The sequence below is a fragment of the Pleurodeles waltl genome, chromosome 3_1, assembly GCF_031143425.1.
Source record: "Pleurodeles waltl isolate 20211129_DDA chromosome 3_1, aPleWal1.hap1.20221129, whole genome shotgun sequence".
Lineage (NCBI taxonomy): Eukaryota > Metazoa > Chordata > Amphibia > Caudata > Salamandridae > Pleurodeles > Pleurodeles waltl.
Window position 1 is genome coordinate 1595096417 of NC_090440.1, and position 22937 is coordinate 1595119353.

A 22937-nucleotide genomic window follows, 5' to 3' on the forward strand; every position below is an offset into this window, starting at 1 on the left:
ACTCCACTCCGCCCTCACCATGTACAGCAAGGTCCAAGCTCTACTTTTAGGGGCATACTTATCGAAAAATCACGCAGCACAGCGTAGTAGTCATCTTGCTGCACTGTGCTGCTTGGTAGGGAAAGGGTAGGACTGCACCATACTTAACATGGTACGGCACATTCCAGGCTTTTCCCTGCGCCGGCACACAATGTGCTGCCTAGCACCAATTCAGTCACACTTGCACCAGGGTGCAAGGGTGCCTGCATTGTAAACAGGATTGTTTTTGTGTAGGAAGGGACACCTTTCTGCGCAAAAGCAATGCTGAGAGGCATCTTCTTCTTTCTGCCAATTGCAGAACACAAAGAAAGAATTAAAAACAAGGAGAAATAAATATTTTTTTCTTTGTTCTGCCTATCCTAGAGTGGCATAGGTTTTTGACACATTCTCAGTAATGGTAAATCTGGGAATGTGGCAAAATCCAAGAGTGGATGCATGGCTCCACCTAAGGAACTCCTTCCCAGGGCAGAGTAACACAACACAGAGATTTGCATTGCATTGTGTTATTCTAGATTTATCAAGCCAGGCAAGGCCACTCAAGGTCTTGCATGGCTTGAGAAATCTAATTTAAGAGTTCTGTCACTCTAGCCCTATTCTATGGGCAAGAGCGAGATAACTCTTTGATAAATATGCCCCTTAATATACGCCAGTCACCCCTAGGGTAGGCCTACTAAGCCCCTGAGACAGGGTGCATTACATTAAAAGTGTGGACATATGAGTGCAAGCTTATATGTCCTTATAGCAGTCTCTTTCCATTAAGGTCTAGTGGGAAGATGGGCACCCCACACTGAGGCCATGGACCCAATACCTGGGGCAACCAGAATAGTGGTGGTCCCCCATATGTACAAAGAGTTAATTCTGACCTTAGCCCATGACATCCTCTTAGCTGGACATCTAGGACAAACCAAAACCTGGCACAGGTTGATGGCCCAATTCTGTTGGCCTCAGATGTCTGAGTTACTGAAGGAATTCTGTCACTCCTGCATCACCTGTAAGGCCAGTGGCAAAACAGTGGGGCAGCCAAAGGCTCCCTTAATTCCACTTCCAGTGTTTGAGACTCCCTTTCAGAGGGTAGGGATTACCATTATTGGTCTCCTTAAGCCTCAAACGTCCTCTGCGAACAGATTCATTCTAGTGATAGTGGACCATGCCACTGGGTACCCAGAGGTAGATCCGCTTAGGACTGTCACTGGCCCTGCAGTGGCAAAGGCCCTTCTTGGCATCTTCACCTGAGTGGGGTTTCTCAAAGAAGTGGTAACTCATAGATGGACAAACTGCAGACCTTAAAGCTATCTGGGATGAATGTGGTGTGAGCTATACGCTCACCACCCCCTTTTCATTCACAAACAAATGGTTTAGTTGAGAGAATTAACAAAACCATGAAAGGCATGATAACGGGCCTCCCTGGGAAAAATCAGAAGGAGATTGAATGTCCTGTTACCTTGCCTCTTGTTTGCATATAGAGAGTTCTGTCAGATGAGGGTTGGCTTAGCCCCTTTGAACATCTGTTTGGCCATCCTGTAAGGGTTATCCTACATTTGGTGAGGGAAGGTTGGGGGAAGCCACTCAATAAACCTAAACTAGACATAGTGGACTACATACTGGGCTTGAACTCATACATGTCTGAGTACATGAAGAAAACAACCAATATTTGGAGGCCAGTCAAGAGCTCGTCAGACTTGGACATGACCATAGGTCAGCACTGGTTGAGTACAAACCTGGTCAATTGATATGGGTGTTGGAGGCTGTGGCTTCCAGGGCTCCCAGAACAAGTGGACTTGGCCTCATCCCATCTTGGAAAAGAAAGGAGATGTCACCTACCTGATGGCCTTAGGCACCCCTATGATTCCTCACAGAATTCTCCATGTAAATCACCTAAAAGCACACCAAGACCAGGCTGACATGACCATACCCATGGTCATGTATGGAAACCAGAAGGAGGAAAGTGAACCCCCCTGACCTACTATCAACAAACCCAAAAGATGGCTCAGTAGAGGGTGTTATTTTTTCAGACACTCTCACGCACAAGTTTGACCACTGGTCAGAAAACCTAATGTGTCAATGATGTGGACAGAGTTGGAAGCCTATCTGATCACATAAAAATCTGCATCAAAGCTGAAGTAGGCAAGATGGGGCAAATTAACCCTCTGACAGTCCCCAGGCTAGCTCAGTGCTACTGGTACCCAAGCCTCACTGAAAGGGTGGTAAACAAAAGATGAGGTTTTGTGTGAATTACAGGGTTTTAAATGTAATGGCTAAAACTGATGCACACCCCATTCTGAGAGCAGATCAGCTCATAGAATAGTTGGGTGCAACCAAATTATTAAGTATCTTTGATTTAACATCAGGGTATTGCAGCTTGGACTCACCAAGGGAGCAAAGGAGAGATCAGTTTTTTTTTAACAGCTGGAGGACACTTTCAATTTAAAATGACGCCTTTTGGCTTGAAAATGCACCTGACACTTTTCAAAGGTTGATGAATTGAGTTCTTTCAGGTCTGGACAACTTTAATGCAGCATATCTGGATGATATTGCTGAATTTAGTTCCACGAGGAAGATTATCTGGTCCAGCAGAGGGAAGTACTACAGGCCCTGCAACAGGCAGGCCTAGCTATCAAGACCATTGAGTGCCAGATAGAGCAGAGTTCAGTTGTCTTCTTGGGCGTCCTTATGGGTGGAGGCCAAGTGAGACCTCTGTAGTGCTTTCCTCTTATTTAGTTTCTCAGCACTAACATAACACAACAGAAATGCACTTCTGAGGTCAAAGAAGACTTTTATTGTTGTTAATTCTTCCCCAACCACAATATTTATGAATGACGAATTAGTAGCTTTCAAGTCCGCGTTAATCAAACAAAATATATCAGTTTGCAATATACACAGCAGGTTATATTTATAAGATATTGAATGCAAAGCAAAACAAATACTTCACCGTGTGGGAACTATCTACAGCTTCATCTTTCTAAGGTCTGCAAGCTGATGACCCCTGTCAGCCGCGAGAAAGAGAGATTCATCTACCCACACGGGATTGCTGGCAGCTGGCGCCAAGCTCCAGCACGAGGTCCGGCAGATTCGAATCTGACTCTCTGCAGCCTGTGTCATTCGTTACAAAGGTGTGCCCCCTCCTCTCAGACCTGGGAAACTGAGCAAGCCTTTTGGAGACTGGCCAGGTCTCCAAGACTACTCCTGTTCCCAAGCTCAAGCAGAGAGAACAACACCCATGTACTCTCTCTTATCATGTCTAGTCTACTGTGAGAAAAACATCTTGGTTCTCTGGTGCAAAAACACAGCTTGGAAAAATACAGCTTGGATTCTCAACTGCAATGTCTAACTCCACGTTAAAGGCAATAAGCAGCTAACCTAGATATCAAATGCAATGTCATGTTAAAGGCAATAGGCAGCTAACCTAAATATCAAATGCAATGTCTAGTGTCATGTCAAAGCCAATAGGCATCTAAGCTGAATACAAAATGCAATGTATAATATCATGTCAAAGCCCATAGGCAGCTGAGCTGAATACAAAATGCAATGTATAATATCATGTCAAAGCCAATAGGCAGCGGAGCTGAATATAAAATGCAATGTGTGATATCATGTCAAAGCCAATAGGCAGCGGAGCTGAATACAAAATGTAATATATGATATCATGTCAAAGCCAATAGGCAGAATATCTAATAGCATGTCAAAGTCAATAGGCAGCTAAACTGAATACATCATGTCAAAGCCAATAGGAATGCAATGTCAAAGCCAATAGGCGGCTAGACTGGATACAGCATGTCAAAGCCAATAGGCAGAATACAGAATGTAATGGCTAATGCAATGTCAAAGCCCATAGGCGGCTCAACTGAATACAGAAAGTAATGGCTAATGCCATGTCAAAGCCCATAGGCGGCTAAACTGAACAAAACATACCATGTGCTACTGGTGAACATTGAGCAACTAATATGCGCAGTGGTGAAACACAAAGTCATTGGTCAAAACAAACTTTAACAAATGGCAGTACATTCCGCCCTTTGACCAATGAATTTTTGTTTCACATATCTCCTGTTTCAAACAAAAACAAAAAACATCAGCACAAACAAAAAAAACATTATGATCAAAGCAATCCCTGTAAAGCAATAGAAGTGAATTAACACATTCATTTCATAACCTTTCACATCAGATACATCTACATAGAAAAGACTGGGCAATTTTTATACTCTGAGTGAGTCTCTAATTCAACAGCGTTAGCAATTTGATGTGGCATGAGTTCTACTCATGTAAAGATGCACGGTCCACCTGAAAGGTTTTCTGGAAGGTAAGCAAAAGTCAGAGTTCCATACGAGAAGGGAAAAAAAAAAAAACCACAGCTTAGTTCCAGTGGAAGAATGCAATCAAACAAGTTGAACTTGAACTGAAGGCGCAGTTTGCGCAAAATGGATCCATGGTGCTGGCACTTTACTCAGCCAGGTTCAGGTTGGGGATTCGGTCCCTTCCCCGACCCCACACGCACACACCGGAAGGGGGACCACACAGCACACTCAGGGACAGTGGCGAAACGTGGTAGGATCTGCAAAAGAAACAAGTATGACTTTTCTTGCAAATAACATTTTTCATTTAAACTGCACCCTTCCTCTTTCTTTCCCTGTTTTATAATCAGCAGGACGTTTTGGGGGCCCTTTGTTATAATTTCTGCAGGTTCTGGAGGATCACTTGGGGCTTCAGCCCACACATCAGCACTGAGGTTTTTATCTGCTGCGCCACAGCTTCCCTTTTCTTGCACTGTCAGAAGGGCTGGGGCAGACTCCTTCTTTAACAAACCTCCATTCACTGCACTTTTGTCAATTTGGGCCCTTCTGTCTCCAAATTGTATGAATGAATCAGATTCTTTTCTAGGTATCAGCATAATTTCGATTTTTCCTTGGTAATTTGCAACAATCACTCTCCCTAAAACCTGCTCAATTTGCCATTTCTGTTCTGGTAACTTTCCTCTCCCCAACTGCTCTGTGACTGCTTGCATGACAGATTGCTTTTGTGCGTGCTGCACAGTTTTTATCAAATCTAGGGGAATGTGCATCTCTCTCATCTCTGCCCACCTGTAAGTGGCTTTTTTTCTCAGCTGTTCACATTTCTGGGGCACCCACTTTGCCATCCCCACTAAGGCAGAATTCTGGGTGAACACTTCTCTCTCTGAATTTTTCTCATTAACATCTGCAAGGTAATTGAACCAGTTAGGTGCTAAAACATTAGCAATGAACCAAAAATCAGCATAAAAATGACACATCTCACGTAGCTCTTGCTTTAAAATCTGACACACATTATACAACGCTGTTCCTTTTACGGTGCCAGAAAACAACATTTCAGTCAATGAATCATTAGTAAAACAAACATGCTTTTTATCTTCAGTGGACACGAATTCAAATGGTGCATTCAACTTCATTGGTAACTCTTTTATCTGTGGTACTCTAGCCCTGTCTTGCAAGTACCAGATCCAGTGTATGATTCTAGCTAGGGGCACTATTTTCTTCCCTTGTTCTTGAATTACATGTACATAAGTATTTCCTTCTTGCACTGCGCAAAAACCTAAAGTCTGCATTATTTCATTTGCCAAATCACAAGCGCGCAGCTGCATATAATTTTTCACAGTGACCATATACAAAAGTGTTAGGATTTCACTCAAATGAGGGCTATTCTTTTTCCAAAAATCAAACAAGCTAATGAAACTCGGTGTCTCTTTCTCTAAAATCTTTCGTTTTACTTGTGCATTTTGCAACGGTAACTCGTAAATCACATCCGTGTTATCAGTTAAGGAATGCATTTTGTCTGCCAAAAACCCTGGCTCACACGGAAACTCAGTGCAGCTCGGAGCTGTCTTAACCCCCTCATTACTGGAATGGGACAAGAAAGATTCTTCAACAACAGCCTTTTTATAACTTTCAGTCGGGCTAATTTGCTCACGTAAATTCCTATTTTCATGTTCCAACTTCCTACATTTCTCCTGCATTTCTCTGTAAGCAGATAAAGGTATCCAAACCTTTCTGTCATCATTACTTCCAAAAGACACGTTTTCTACATATGTACAACAGGAATTATTTCTCAAAACATTATCAGGCATTTTAGCTACACATGCATTTTCTTCTGTAATTCCCCAAACAGAAAACAATTCACAGTTTTTCTTAGCACCATCAGGCAGTTTATCAACACATGTATTCTCAGACATGGTCTGCCGTGCTACTGTGATTCTCCAAACAGAAAACAATTTCTGTAATTCTCCAAACAACAAAAAACAATTACACTTTTAAAGTGTGCACTTAGAAATCTACTAACTCGTCAACACCCTCTTAATCACCGACCCCACTTCTGGTACCAATTGTAGTGCTTTCCTCTTATTTAGTTTCTCAGCACTAACATAACACAACAGAAATGCACTTCTGAGGTCAAAGAAGACTTTTATTGTTGTTAATTCTTCCCCAACCACAATATTTATGAATGACGAATTAGTAGCTTTCAAGTCTGCGTTAATCAAACAAAATATATCAGTTTGCAATATACACAGCAGGTTATATTTATAAGATATTGAATGCAAAGCAAAACAAATACTTCACCGTGTGGGAACTATCTACAGCTTCATCTTTCTAAGGTCTGCAAGCTGATGACCCCTGTCAGCCGCGAGAAAGAGAGATTCATCTACCCACACGGGATTGCTGGCAGCTGGCGCCAAGCTCCAGCACGAGGTCCGGCAGATTCGAATCTGACTCTCTGCAGCCTGTGTCATTCGTTACAAAGGTGTGCCCCCTCCTCTCAGACCTGGGAAACTGAGCAAGCCTTTTGGAGACTGGCCAGGTCTCCAAGACTACTCCTGTTCCCAAGCTCAAGCAGAGAGAACAACACCCATGTACTCTCTCTTATCATGTCTAGTCTACTGTGAGAAAAACATCTTGGTTCTCTGGTGCAAAAACACAGCTTGGAAAAATACAGCTTGGATTCTCAACTGCAATGTCTAACTCCACGTTAAAGGCAATAGGCAGCTAACCTAGATATCAAATGCAATGTCATGTTAAAGGCAATAGGCAGCTAACCTAAATATCAAATGCAATGTCTAGTGTTATGTCAAAGCCAATAGGCATCTAAGCTGAATACAAAATGCAATGTATAATATCATGTCAAAGCCCATAGGCAGCTGAACTGAATGCAAAATGCAATGTATAATATCATGTCAAAGCCAATAGGCAGCGGAGCTGAATATAAAATGCAATGTGTGATATCATGTCAAAGCCAATAGGCAGCGGAGCTGAATACAAAATGTAATATATGATATCATGTCAAAGCCAATAGGCAGAATATCTAATAGCATGTCAAAGTCAATAGGCAGCTAAACTGAATACATCATGTCAAAGCCAATAGGAATGCAATGTCAAAGCCAATAGGCGGCTAGACTGGATACAGCATGTCAAAGCCAATAGGCAGAATACAGAATGTAATGGCTAATGCAATGTCAAAGCCCATAGGCGGCTCAACTGAATACAGAAAGTAATGGCTAATGCCATGTCAAAGCCCATAGGCGGCTAAACTGAACAAAACATACCATGTGCTACTGGTGAACATTGAGCAACTAATATGCGCAGTGGTGAAACACAAAGTCATTGGTCAAAACAAACTTTAACAAATGGCAGTACAACCTCTTCAGCCCAAAATCCAGTACATCCTGGATTGGGAGACTCCCAAGACACAGACCTAAGTTAGTGCTTTCCTTAGCTTGAATGGGTATTATAGGAGGTTTGTGAACGGGTATGGTTCCAGAGTTGCCCCTATTGCTAAGCTTACCTCCAAAAAGAAGTTTAAGAAGGTTATCTGGACCACAGGATGCCAAAAGTCATTTGACTGCCTGAAAGAGGCTAAGTACTCAGCATCTGTCCTGAAAGCACCAGACTATAGGAAAGAGTTCATTGTTCGAACCTATGCTTCTGAACATCGTATTGGGAAAGTGCTGTCATTAACAAATGATGAAGGCCAGGATGAACCAGATGCTTATATCACCAGGTGACTCTTTCCTAGAGAGCAGTGTTGGAGTGCCATTGAGAGGGATCCTTTGCTGTGGTTTGGTCACTGAAGAAGCTGAAACCATACCTGTTTGGGACTCACTTCAATGGTCAAACCAACCACAAGCCTCTCAGGTGGCTGATGCAGATAAGTGGAGAGAACCCCAAATTGTTGAGGTGGTCCATGTCCCTACAGGGTATGGATTTTACAGTAGAACACAGACCTGGGAGTGACCATGCCAAACCAGATGACCTTTCTAGGTTCTTCCACTTAGAAGAAGAGAACTACCAAGAGGGTGGGTAGTTGCTCATCATCTTTTACCTGGGGAGTCATGTAGGAAAATGCCCTTTTTGTATGGGCACCCCATCACTTTTTTGCCCCAGTGCTGATGGTTATAACTCTGACAGTGCACTTGAGCCTGCTATCCAGGCCCCAGTGCTAGTGCTCTCTCCCTAAATTCAATAAATGTGAATTATATCCCCAATTGATAAGGACTTTAACCCCCTTATAAGCCCCTGGTAAGTGGTACCAGTGATACCCAGGCATAGTATTTAAAGGGGTCACCAGGGCATGAAGCTCTGTTTGTGCCACCCTTAGTGACCCAAGTAAACAGATAACAGCAGGCCTGCCATTACAGACAGCAGGAACCTGTGCAAACTGGTCCAATTCAACTTTTCCCTTACCATGTGTGGCAAGGTCCAAGAACTGCTTTTAATATATGCCAGTCACCCCTAAGGTAGACCTCTTGAGTCCCAGAGGCAGGGTGCATAATATTAAAGGTGTGTCCATATAAGTCTAAGAGTATATGTCTTTATTGTAGTCTCTTTCCATTAAGTGCTACTGTAAATCTTTCCATTAAGGGCTACTATAAGGCCAAATGGTCTGGCACCTGGGCATCCTGAGATCGCCAATGTCATTATGGCCCGCTGAAATATGTTGTTTGGTATCAAATGACTTGTTTGATTACACATGACTTTATTCCAAAGTCAGATTTCATGTGTCATGCACCCAGGTGGCTAACTTAGAGGTCACCCACCTGGTTGCCCCAGCCTTTCCTGTGCCCTGATTGGCAGCCTGCGGCTGCTACCATCAAGACTGACTCCCAAAGGAGGACAAAGCCATTCTCCTGCCCCAAACACATTTGTACTAGGCCTGGGCAGGGTTCCCGGAGTTCTGTTATGCGGAACTCCGCAAAGTGCTGATAAAACCTCTCCCATTCTACGTGCAGTTGCACAAGCACTCATAGCTGTTTATGCTGATTTTCAGTGCCAGGAGTTTCTTTTGTGTTGTAAAACCAACATGAACTGCATCACGCAGAGTGCCAGAGGGTGCTAAATTCTTTCTGCCGCTCAAGTAGATTTTCTACTCAAGCGGAAGCTTCCTCAACTCAAGCGGCAGCTTTCTTAACGCTGGCGGACGCGACATGCTGTGACCGCCCGTGTTCACAAACCTCACTTGCACTCGCCAACAAAGCAATTTCACTCGGTTGCGCTTACCAACATAATGTTGGCCAGCTGAGAGAGAAAACATTCCTCTCTGTTTTACTCTGCCCGCCCCTAATTCATACTCAGGCCAGCAGAAAAATTAGGTAGGCAGTCATAATTGGTACAGTGCAGCTTATCACCTGTGAGGGTTTCTAGGCACTGGGTGCTCAGATTAGTCGAAGAGCAAGGTCTTCAGCTTCTTCCTGAAGTTTGGCAACAAAGGAGATGTTCAGAGGTGGAAGGGGAGGTCCTTCCAGGGCTTGGCAGCGAGTTGGGAGAAGGAGCATCCTCTGCTGTGCCTATGGCTGATGTGTGGAGTTTGTGCCAGGGTGATGGAGGCAGAGCAAAGATTTCTGGATGGCAGGTGAAAATTCATTCAGTGGTTCAAGTATGCTGGTCCTTGGTCATGGAGGGCTTTGTAGGCGTGTGTCAGTGGCTTGAATTGGCATCTATTCTTGACGGGGAGACAGTGGTTTCTCAGATGCTGGGTGATGTGGGTCCGTTTGGGTAGGTTGAGGATTAGTCTGGCCGCTAAGTTTTGTACTGTCTTGAGCCTTCTCTCGAGTTCGATGATGGTTCCTGAGTACAGTACGTTGCCGTAGTCCAGAAGGCTGATGATTAGGGCTTGTGTGACTATTTTCCTGGAGCTGGTGGGAAGCCATTTAAAGATTCTTCAGAGCACGAGAAGTGTGCAGAAGCAGGATAAGGAGACTGTGTTGATCTGATGCTTGATGGTGAATGTGCTGTCCAGGATGATGCAGAGGTTGCAGGCATGGTCTTTTCATGTGGGGGGGGGGGTGTCTGAGTTCTGCAGGCCACCAGGCATTGTTCCAAAGGGAGCTATGGCTGCCAAAATCAACACTTCACTCTTGTCTGTGTTGAACTTCAGACAGTTGTCCTTCACCCAGGATTGCGATGTTCTTCAGGCAGTTGTGGAAGTAGTTTTTCATTGTTGTGGTGTCAGCTGAGAGTGAGAAGATGAGCTGGGTATCATCAGCGTAGGATATGATAATTAGGTAGTCAAGAGGTGTACACCCACAGAAGGCTAGCCACACCCTTAGTGTGGCCTACCTGGTCTGTACAGTGGAGGATGGGTTCTGCCATTTTGAAACATCATAGAATAGAAGGATCCTGAGTAGAAAAGGTGCCCCCCTGCATGTGGTCACCTCAGGGGCGCATTAGCCTCTGGGTGTGGTAGCCCATTGCCTACTTGCACCCAAGCCCCTAACACCCTAGGATTTAAGGGGCAACCTTGCACCAGAACCTCAAATCTGATTCGACTTGCAACAGAGGACAAACAAGATACCTGAGTCTGCGACATCAGGACCTGCACAAAGCAAAGATATGATACCTTGCACCTGTGGCAACCACCCTGCAACTGCACAACTTCAACTTGTCCTGGACGAGTGAATGGTTCTAAAGGCTACAGGAACTTCTCTGAGCGCCAAAGGAAACTCCAGAACTCCCTTGGACTAGGGGAACTAGTCCCCTGCAGCTTACAGGTAAAAGCATGCTTCTGAAACCAAAGAATCAGTGGCCATCGGGGCCTTTGAGAACAGCCCAAAAGTATTTGGTTTAGTGCTTTGTGGGAAATGAAGTCCTGACCTCCAGCAAGTTTCCAATTTAAATGGGCAGGTATGTTGCAATTTTTTACTGTCTTTCTCTGCCAGACAAAACCTGGCAGTAAGGTCCAACAAAATCCTAATAATGCTTTCCCCACCAGGGGAGAAGACGTCTATGGCGAGAGATGCATCACTCTATAGTTTTTTGCAAAAATAAAATCTCATTTCAAGATGTTCCTTTTGTAAAGAAAAAAGGAATACTTTGTGCTACAGGGCTGCTTCCTGCAAACACAGCCCTGTACCATAGAGTAAAATGTATTGACAGGAACCACTGTGACAGCGGCTCCTGGGAATGCCTTTATAAATGACCACCTGCTAGGAGTTCATTTATAACTTAGGGCCTGATTTAGAACTCAGCGGACAGGTTACTCCATCCCAACAGTGATGGATATCCCATCCACTGAAATTTAAATCTCATTGAATATATTGGGATTTAGATTTCAGCAGATGGGATATCCATCACCGTTGTGATGGAGTAACCCGTCCGCAGAGTTCTAAATCAGATCATTATGCGGGTGGCTCCTCTGTCATCGGGACAGAGCAGTTTACTCCGTCCCCATGGCAGAACAGCAGGTTGTCTGCCCTAATATAAACCAGAGCCCCTGCCTTTTTCCTTCTGTTGCTTTTCCTTGCAGCTATCCACCTTTCACTGTCATTTTGGTGATCTGATTTTAATTTCCTTTATCCTCCCACCTATGTACACAAAGTTTACAGCCAGAGCTTACTCATGAAGACTGTACCTGGTGTAACATACACACCAGCCTTCATAATGCATTCTGACAAGAAGGGAAAGCTTGTTCTACTGAGCATCATCTAGGAGAAGGGTAACCCTCCTTTATCTGACTGGTTAGAGTTTGAACATTTGGGCCCATAGTTATACTCTGTTTGCGCTGAATTAGCGTCATTGTTTTGATGCTAATTCAGTGCAAACTGAACTCCATATTTATACTTTGGAGCTAGACATGTCTAGCTCCAAAGTTATAGAGTTAACGTCATTTTCTGGATGTGAAAACCTACCTTGCATCAATGAGATGCTAGGTAGGCGTTCCTGTACAGAAAATGACGGTATGGCCCTTGCGCCATATTTATCCCCCTGTTCTTCTTGGACCCCCAACACCTAGCCTGTTGCTGCCATGTATGCATCTACATATCCCAATACCAGCTTCAGAGACCTCGATGTTGGAAGAGGTGTCCACCAAGTTACAGCTGGAGATCCCGAATCCTGTTTTGCTCTGCAGAGGTCAGTGGCTGTCTTTGGCACAATCCAGATTATAAAGCTCCAAATAGTTCTGTGTTGGCTTTGTTTGCTCCAGTGTGGGTGTGAGCTCAAGCCCTAGGTTCCCCCAATAATCAATTCCCTGTCTGTCCCTCTTTGACAAGGTGTATCTGGGAACTTTTCTTCATTGGTTATCCAATTTAAAGGTTATGTGTAAGCCAGATCCTAAACCCTGAGGCAAAGCAGATTTCAGAGTCAAATTACTCTTTATCGTGAACAGTGAGACTCCTGATATTATTCTGTTACAGCAGTGGTCTATCTTTTAGGCATGGCCTCTCCACCTTTTGGCGATAAAGTATGTATGTCAGACTGAGCAAAGGTCAGCCTGGCAGACACTCTTTATTTTTAGGTCAGGCAGCCAGGAGATAGGCATGCACTAAATCTTCATACTCCTGGCTGTGCTGAACTTTACTGGGCTGAGGATGTCCCAGCTACTGTGGACATGGCCTCCTCAGCTCAGCTCAGCAAAGGTCCTTGAGCTCCTCCCCCTCATTATGAGGGGGAGCGTCAGTGATGGCCGTAGACCTAGGCACTTCAGTTTTAAGCTCTGAAGTGCCCATAGTTGAGTGTCTATTACTGACATCTTTTCACAGAGTGGGTGGGGTCAGCAGTCTCTCTGAGCACCTCCTTCCCTGTGATGTGGTAGGGGGTGCTGCCTCCCCTCATTGGCTGACCTTCTCATTAGCTGAACAAGGTCTGCCAATGAGGGGAGGCAGCGGTCCCAACCCTCCTGGCACTTCAAATGCTTTTCTCCACGTGAGCTACTGCAGGTAAGTGTTGTGTTTTATTGACTGTTTGCTGTCTGTGTGTATGTATGAACGTATGAGTATTTGTGAGTGAGTGCTATGAATGGATGTGTGTGTGCGTGTCTGCAGGTGTGTAAGTGAGTGTGCATGTGTGTGTAGGCCTTCCTTCTACATTGTACTTCCCGGCCACCACTGCTGTGCTATAGTTTTGTCATCTTTATTCATGGATCAGTTTGATCATATTATGTGTTTGGTGTAATTTTCCTAAATATTATGATTACCTAGTGATTGTTGACAGTTCTATTTTCGGCAGGAGGATTATGATCCATATTGTTCTGAAATAGGACCGAAGAATAATTGTGAACTGAGTATGAAAAGTATTTCATGACTATGTGAAAGAAGTGTAATGTCAGTGCTCTGTGTTGTTACTTTTATTTCATGTGTAATATTTTTTCACTTTTTTGAATTGTGATTTTCCTTGTTTATTTTTACTATGCGTATACCTATGCATTTAGTGCTTCATTAAAATATTTTACAATATAACATCTCTGCTTGGATTACGTATCTTTATCATAGGTGCACTATTGGCATATAGTATCTACTCTCCATCTTAAAACCATTTCTTTGAGCTTCAACTGTTCAATTAATACTCTGCAGAGAGTGGAGAAACCTTTCCTTCAGGGAAACTACCTAGACCCACATTACAATTTCCTTTTAATTCTGAGAAGCACTTTTTTCCATTGAAGACAAACTACCTAGACCCTCATTGCAATTGCCTTTTAATTCTGCTGGGGCCAGAATTACTGATTCCCCTGGTAATTCCTCATTTCTTCAAGGACCCTCAGGGTCCAGCTTGCAAAGAACCAGATTTTGCCCCCTGTCAGGGATACTGATACCTCCACTATTGGGGTACGATTTCAATGATTCAGAAAAAAGCCTGGCTGTATCCTTTTTTGGAATCTTTTGAGGCAGTAAGAGGTACTGCAACCTCTCTACCGCACATCATGCCTACTAGTATAGTATGGTAGCATTTGTGCCCCAAAGTGCGAGTGCACTGGAATTGTGATAGCAGTTTTTATTTACACTTGACGACATTCAAAACAATGACATTACTGGTGAGATTACATATCACATCACCATTGACAGCAATAGTGACATCACAAAAAACACAAATAAGTGTTTTTCAACATTTGTTTATAGACAGTGGAAACATAGCTTTGTGTTAATTAGTGTCCATTGCAGGGATATCTTTATGCTGGTTGGGACACTGACATCTTCTAACTGCAGTTAATTGAGTATGTCAAAAGTTTCCATTATTATCATATCAAGGTTTTAACAAAATGCATGAAGTAGGTTATGTGTTTTAATTGTTCTAGTTCATCAGTACACGGCACATGGCTGCACTGTATCCAAAGTCAAAATGACCAGGGCCAGACTGGGAACTGAAAGCAGCCCTGGTATTTTGTCAGACCAGCCTGTGGGTGGGGATATGTTGGCAAGTGGGAAGCCCTGCTGCTTCAAAACTGCCCCCCAGTAACAAAACTGACCCCCACCGTTGAAAACACGTCCCCATCCTTCCAGCCTCCCGGGGAAACGCCCGATGCAAGCTACTGCCAGTCCGGCCCTGAAAATGACCAAAATGTGTCAGATTGTATGTCTGCATAGAGCCTGCTAAAATCATAAATACCACTAAGAATGGCACTTCTAGTTTTCATGTGTGGCAGAGTCAGGGCTGCCAACAAGGTCCCGTCAGGGCGCATCATGACATGCAGGAACTGCAGCGATGAAAGAGGTGTGACTAGGAACCCTTTCCAAGATGTGTAGCCTATGTAATTAAGGATGTGTCTTAGAACAGGAAAAGTAAAATCATAAAACATGCCACCTGACCAATATTTCAATGCCTCTCTTTGAGCTTTGTGTTATTGCAGCTACGCACATACCACAAGAGACATACACCCAAAACAAGCCAGAACTCTTGACTTTGTTAATATTTGTTGACAGTATCAAATAAATGATTAATAGTAATGATTTTGTTGTTGATAGAATCGAAAATGTTTTGATAGAGAGAATAAGAGGCAGTGAATTCAACGTTACTAAGGTCTATGGAAGAGGCAGCAGTGTCTAAATCACTCCCCTTCACTCCACTTTCCTAAAGTCTCTCACACTGTAGACACTTAGGCACTTTATTCTCCCAACATCTTTCTGAAATCCTCCACCTGTCTATCTCATACACCCTCTTTCCTTCTCTTTTACCCTTCCTTCTGCATGTCCTTAACTTTATCTACTCCATCCAACCATCCCTCATACATTAAACTTACTCAGCTGTAAGCATTGCCTTTTCTTTTCATTTAGTGCAGTCAGTATTTTGACAGCTGTGTCACACACTTTCCCATAGAATCCCAGTTAAAGCTGGAACATACGTTGCTGGTGCTAACGCGTCCCTTTATGATAAATTATTTCACATTAGGACTCGTTTTAGGCCAATACATCTTTTGACCCTGTTGAGAGACACCTTAGGACGAGATAGCTAATCAACATGTCAATCAGTACATCAATAATGTCATCAATATTTATCACAATAACGCATTTCACTTTAGTCAAAGACATGAATCAAACTCTAGACACCACCATGACCTTGCATTCATGAATAACCACACCAGTTTAGTATGTATTTAGTGATATTTATTCTCTATTAGTTACAATACTACTAGCAGATTTATTAGTCTCAAAACCAAGAAACACATTAGCATAGTCACAATATGGCAACTCTGATAGAATTTCATCAAGGCAAGAATCACGAACATTAGAATATAGCACAGCGTGAACATAAACTAACATTAGCAGAATATATAAACGCATTGTTCAACAAAGCATAGATTCAGTCATTTGTCCGTTTGCGTCAGTTTAGTGAACACCTCACCTAACCTCTAATTACCATTGGCATGTTGGGCTTCATGCAAAACAATTTCGTAACACCAATTTGGAAAACATCTAACTATGGCTCCTGTCAAAAGAAAAGCAGTTGGTACCTAGAAAGGAAAAGCAAACAGACAATCACAATTTCATTGTCATATAGTTACCCTCCAAATTTGGTCAGCACTCAGGCTCTGTCTTCGTCTTCAGGACATCTGTCGAATCACCATCAATAATTCAGCTCCGGGGACAAGGGGCACTTCCCTCATAAGGAGGTAAAGTGTAAAGGGCAAATCTAAGGACAAGTATGGTTCTAGATAAGACAGCCAGTCACTAATAAAAGTGACAAAGTTTCTGGATCATAAAATATAGCATCAGCATCTCCCCCTCTCCTAGTCTCCTATTCCCTCATTCTAATTCACTTCCTGGTGACAGGGGTTTTTATCCCCTTTTCGTTGTACATTCCCCTAAAATTTGGTTGGACGAAGGTTGCACCCCACTATCTTTAGACAATCAAAAAACACATTATGGGCCTGATTCTAAGTTTGGAGGACAGTGTTAAACCGTCCCAAAAGTGGCGGATATACCACCTACTGTATTACGAGTTCCATAGGATATAATGGACTCGTAATACGGTAGGTGGTATATCCGCCACTTTTGGGACGGTTTAACACTGTCCTCCAAAGTTAGAATCAGGCCCTATGTCATTAAGGGGGTCATTACAACATTGGCGGTAAAAGCTGCTTACCGCCGTGCAGAAGACCGCCAACACACCGCCACGGCTGCGGAATTCTGCCACAGCTATTATGACCCACATCTCGGAACCCGCCAAAATTCAGACACCCACACAAGTCCGCCACACCAAAGGTCAGTGATAAACTGGCGAAAACAAAACCTCCACCGTCACGCCAACAGAAATACGCCCACACTATCATGACACACGAATCAACGCGGCGGTCTTTCAACCACGGTATTCCATTGGTGGTACACACAGCCGCGCTCAGAAAATACACACACATTTACAAAACACAACCACATTGGACAAATCGAAATACACACACCTGAGACACATACACATCACTCCCACACACCCAATACTAAATAAAACACACACCCACATCACCCACAAACTCCTGCGACCAAAATTGAGAACGAAGCACAGAGAGAGAGACACCACCAGCAAGTACAACAGCATCCACAGGCACATAACACCATCACCCACACAACTTCCACGCACCTCACACAACACACCACTACATATCACCACACTTATCACCACAAACACCACCCCACACATCACCTACACCACCCCATGGCACAGCAAAGACACCCCAGGTTCCCGGAGGAGCTCAGGGTCATGGTGGAGGAAATCGTCCGGGTAGAGCCACAGCTATTTGGATCACAGGTGCAGCACACCTCAATTGCAAGGAAGATGGAGCTATGGCGAATAATAGTGGACAGGGTCAACGCAGTGGGACAGCACCCAAGAAACCGGGAGGACATCAGGAAGAGGTGGAACGACCTACGGGGGAAGGTGCGTTCCGTGGTCTCAAGACACCACCTGGCGGTTCAGCGGACTGGCGACGGACCCCCACCTCCACACCCACAACTAACAACATGGGAGGAGCAGGTCTTGGCGATTCTGCATCCTGAGGGCCTCGGAGGAGTAGGTGGAGGAATGGACTCTGGTAAGTCAAATCTTAACTATTACATCCCCCACCCTACCTGCATGCTATCACATACCCCCACCCTCGCCCTCACCCCTATCACTCCAACTCCTCACAAATGTACCAATATCACAAACCAGCCATCCCAACACCAAGCCCTGCATGCAACAACAAAGCGTGGACACCCATCACCAAAGCATGCACACTGCACATAGCCATACACCCCCCTAAACCATCATCACACAAGGTCCCACACAGGAATGACAGCACTGGGGTACACGGTCACCCACCCATTGCACACCATGCCACACACAGATGCAATAATCATGCCTTTCCACCCCTGCAGGACCCCAACCCAACGTCACAAGACAGGAGGGTACAGAAATGTCCACTCCACCCACAGAAGAGGCCCACAGTGATGACAGCACCTCTGTCCAACTGGATCTAGATGACCAGCCCGGCCTATAGGGGGCCTCGGGACAGTCGGTTCCCCTCACACAGGCACAGGCCACCACAGACCTTCCCCCCTCTGGAAACACCAGCACAGAACCCACCCAGCGGGCCCATACCTCCGTCCCCAGGACACGTCAATCAGCTGTGTGTCCACCACTACAGGGAACCCAGGATAAACCACCACCCCAACAACAACAGGGACCTGGGGGCAGTGGCAGTGGGCACACGGTCCAGGGGACGGAGGCCCAGGAACACAGGGGAACTGGGAGGGCTGCCGTGCGACAGGGGGCGGACAGGCCAAGGGAACCCACTCTCCACAAGGCCCTCTCCTCCATCATGGGAGCATACCACCACTCCCAGGAGACGATGGCAACGGTACTGGCCAAGTTTCAGGAGACCCAGCGCATGCAGGAGGAACAGTATATGGGCTTAATGAAGGAACTCAGAACCATCAGCTCCACCCTGGGCACCATCGTAGGGGTGCTGAAGGAAGTACTCAACACCAGGAGGAACACTGTGGCACTCCAAGGGGCCCCTGACACTAGCATGGACGATGAACTGCCCACCACCTCCGCCGGCGCTAGTGGACAGGAGGCACCGCCACAGGACCACCACACCAGCACCCCAACCCCTGCAGAGGGAGAACCACCCCGCAAACAGTCCCTGAGATCCAGGAACAAGACAGAGCACGATGCCAAGACCCCCGCCAAGAAATGAGACCACCCTGATTGTCATCCCACTGTTCCACTTTGTCACCCTGTCCATAATTAAACTGCCCCAGCTCCACTTCCTATGCCCATATGGGCAATGCACCTGTGAGACTAATAGACTGTACTCTGCTATGGACACTCCTCCGCCATCACCCCTCACCATTTAACTTCCCCCTCCAATAATTTGCATTTAAATAAACACACCTAAAGCACAAAATTATCTGGAGTCTGTCTGTGATTTCGAAATAGCTTATTTGCAATTACAGTGACAAAATGATCTTGAAATAGTAATGTCAACATACCTATGTCACACAGCTCTAGTCCATGAGGAGTGTAAGCAGATGACACAGGTTGGGACCCACATCTGTGAAACCATAAGGGAAAGTGACAACTCAGTGACCATACACTGGGTGAAAACGACAGACAGGATAGAGGTAGTAGTGTAAAAGTACATGTAGTAGGCAGGAATGTATTCTCACCTGTGTTTCACTGGAAAAATTGCTGGATCACTGAGTCCCTGTTCTGCATGTCTTCTTCCTCTGCTTCATCCTCATCACTGTCCACAGGCTCCACAGCTGTCACAACACCGCCATCTGGACCATCCTCCTGCAGAAAAGGCACCTGTCATCGCAAAGCCAAGTTGTGAAGCATTCAGCAGGCCACGATGATCTGGCACACCTTCTTTGGTGAGTAGAATAGGGATCCACCTGTCATGTGGAGGCACCTAAACCTGGCCTTCAGGAGGCCGAAGGTCCGCTCGATCACCCTGCTAGTTCGCCCATGGGCCTCATTGCAGCGTTCCTCTGCCCTGGTCCTGGGATTCCTCACTGGGGTCAGTAGCCATGACAGGTTGGGGTACCCAGAGTCACCTGCAAATGGCGAGGGACAACTGTTAGACACACACTAACCTGTAGGAATAACCCCAGACAACCATTCCCACTGTCTTGCTTCCAGGGGCTCACCGAATAGCCACACACGGTGCCTCTGGAGTTGACCCATCACATAAGGGATGCTGCTATTCCGCAGGATGTAGGCATCATGCACTGAGCCAGGGAACATGGCATTCACATGGGAGATGTTCTGGTCTGCCAAACATACCATCTGTACATTCATAGAATGATAACACTTCCGGTTTCTGTACACCTGTTCACTCCTTTGGGGGGGGGACCAAAGCCACATGGGTCCCATCAATGGCACCTATGATGTTGGGGATATGTCCCAGGGCATAGAAATCACCTTTCACTGTAGGCAAATCCTCCACCTGAGGGAAAATGATGTAGCTCCGCATTTGTTTCAGAAGGGCAGACAACACTCTGGACAACACGTTGGAAAACATAGGCTGGGACTTCCCTGATGCCATGACCACAGTTGTTTGAAAAGACCCACTTGCAAGGAAATGGAGCACTGACAGCACCTGCACTTTAGGGGGGATTCCTGTGGGATGGGGGATTGCTGACATCAGGTCTGGCTCCAACTGCGTACAGAGTTCCTGGATTGTGGCACGGTCAAACCTGTAGGTGATTATCAAATGTCGCTCCTCCTTTGTCGACAGGTCCACCAACGGTCGGTACACCGGAGGATGCCGCCATCTCCTCACATGTCCCAGCGGACGGTGCCTATGAAGGACAACAGCGACCACAGAGTCAAACAACTCAGAGCTACGTACCCACAGTTTACACAGAACACCAATCATACACAAAATGCGGCCTGTATGTGTGATGGTACGCACCGCCGCAGACGTGACCGCCATTTTCTATCTCTTCAATCACTCGATACCTGATCTTCGACAGGAGAGGACCTACACTGCAAGTGCTGCTGTGACCTCAGTCTATAAGAGACAATGGCTCGTGCGTCTGGGGAAAGGGCCCCTGCCTTCACATCGGAGGAGTTGGAGAAGCTCGTTGATGGGGTCCTCCCCCAGTACACGCTACTCTACGGTCCCCCAGACAAACAGGTAAGTACACAGGGAGCATGTTGTATGGGCTATGCCTTTGTGGAGAGGGCTTGATGTAAGAAGGAAGGGGGCAGAGTGCTGCGTGCATGAAAGACAGTGGGTGCATGTGCCACATGGCAAGGGTAGGGAGGGGGGCCACTCAATTTTACGGTGCAGTTGGTAATGACTTCTCTTCTTCCCCTGTACATTTCATGTAGGTCAGCGCCCACCAGAAGAAAGATATTTGGGGTGCCATCGCAAGGACGTCCGGACCCTGGGGGTCTACCACAGATGGAGCACCCACTGCCGGAAAAGATGGGAGGACATTCGCCGCTGGAGCAAGAAGACGGCGGAGACTCAGCTGGGGATGGCCTCCCAACGTGGGAGGGGTGCCCATCGAACCATGACCCCCCTGATGTTCAGGATCCTGGCGGTGGCCTACCCGGAGTTGGATGGGCGCTTGAGGGCATCACAGCAGACACAAGGGGGTGAGTACACTCTCATTCAGCTGACTTTGCGCGCAGTGGAGTTGTCTGGGTGGGGGAGGAGGGCTGTGGGTTTCCCTAGGCCAGGGCGAGTTCTGTAGCCTAGGCCCCTCCGTAAGGCATGGCCCTGTGGCCCCCCACCCCACCTCTGTAGAGTGCCAAGTACAGCTATTCATGCCCTTGTGTCATCTATGTGTGCAGATGTCGTCCATAGCCTTGTAGGCCATTTCCCAGGAATTGCACTGTAGAGCCCAAGAGCGCGGCGTAGTGCAGGGGGCTTCTGTGTCTGTCTTGTTCGCCAACGGTAGCAGTAATCCATGCACTCAACATGTCTTTATTCTGTCTCCCCCCTCCCTTTTTGTGGTCTACCTGTTCTTGTGTGCATTAGCATCATCAGGCGGAGGAGCAGTGGCACCGGAGCACGAGGGAGCTGCATCCCACATGGCCATGGAGGGCCACACTAAGGACTCTGAATTCACCAGTGGGACAGAGGGCGAGGGGAGCTCCACGGTGGGGACAGGAGCTGAGACCAGCGACACGGACTCGTCCTCTGATGGGAGCTCCGTTGTGGTGGCGGCAACATCTGTGTCACCCGCATCTACAGGTACAGCCGCCACCCCCCAACCAGCACCGCCCTCTCAGCAGCCCCTCAGCCTTCGCCTGTGCCCACTCACCCAGGAGGGTGGGTATCACCTTCGCCCCAGGCACCTCAGGCCCTGCCCCTGTCACCCCTGCTGCCCTCAGTGAGGAGGCCATTGACCTCCTCAGGTCACTCACTGTTGGGCAGTCTACCATTTTGAATGCCATCCAGGGTGTAGAAAGGCAGTTGAAACAAACTAATGCATTTCTGTAGGGCATTCATTCTGGTCAGGAAGCCCTTCACCGAGCTTTTCAAACTCTGGCCTCAGCACTGATGGCAGCCATTGTCCCTGTGTCTAGCCTCCCCCCTCCAACTTCCTCCACCCAGACCCAATCCCCTGTACCTCTGCCTATCCCAAGCACACCATCAGACCAGCCAGCACACACCTCACCACACAAGGGAAGCTCAGGCAAACATAAGCACCACACATCCCACAGGCACTCACGCAAGCATCACACACATGCAGACACACCAACATCCACTGCCTCCACTGTGTCCCCCTCCTCGTCGTCTCCCTCCTCCCTCCCAGTCTCATCTACACACACACCTGCATGCACTACCTCTACAGCCACTACGTCCCACACCAGCACACCCACCAGCACACCCCGCTCACGTGCAGTCACCACCCCCACTACCATTCACAGGGCCCCTGTGTCCTCTCCTAGTGTGTCTGTGATGCCCCCTCCGAAGATACACAAACGCAGGCACACACCCACCCAACAGCCATCCACCTCACGACAGCCTCCAGCGCATGCACCTGCACCCAAAGTCACCAAACGTACACCTCCTACTACCACCACCTCTTCCTCCACTCCCAAACCCCCTCCAGCTACCCGTCCCAGTGCGTCCAAAAGAATTTTCCTGTCCAGCCTTGACCTTTTTCCCACACCTCCCACACCCCGTCCATCTCATAGGTCCCGAAGTAGCACCTCAGCCACAACATCTCTGGGACC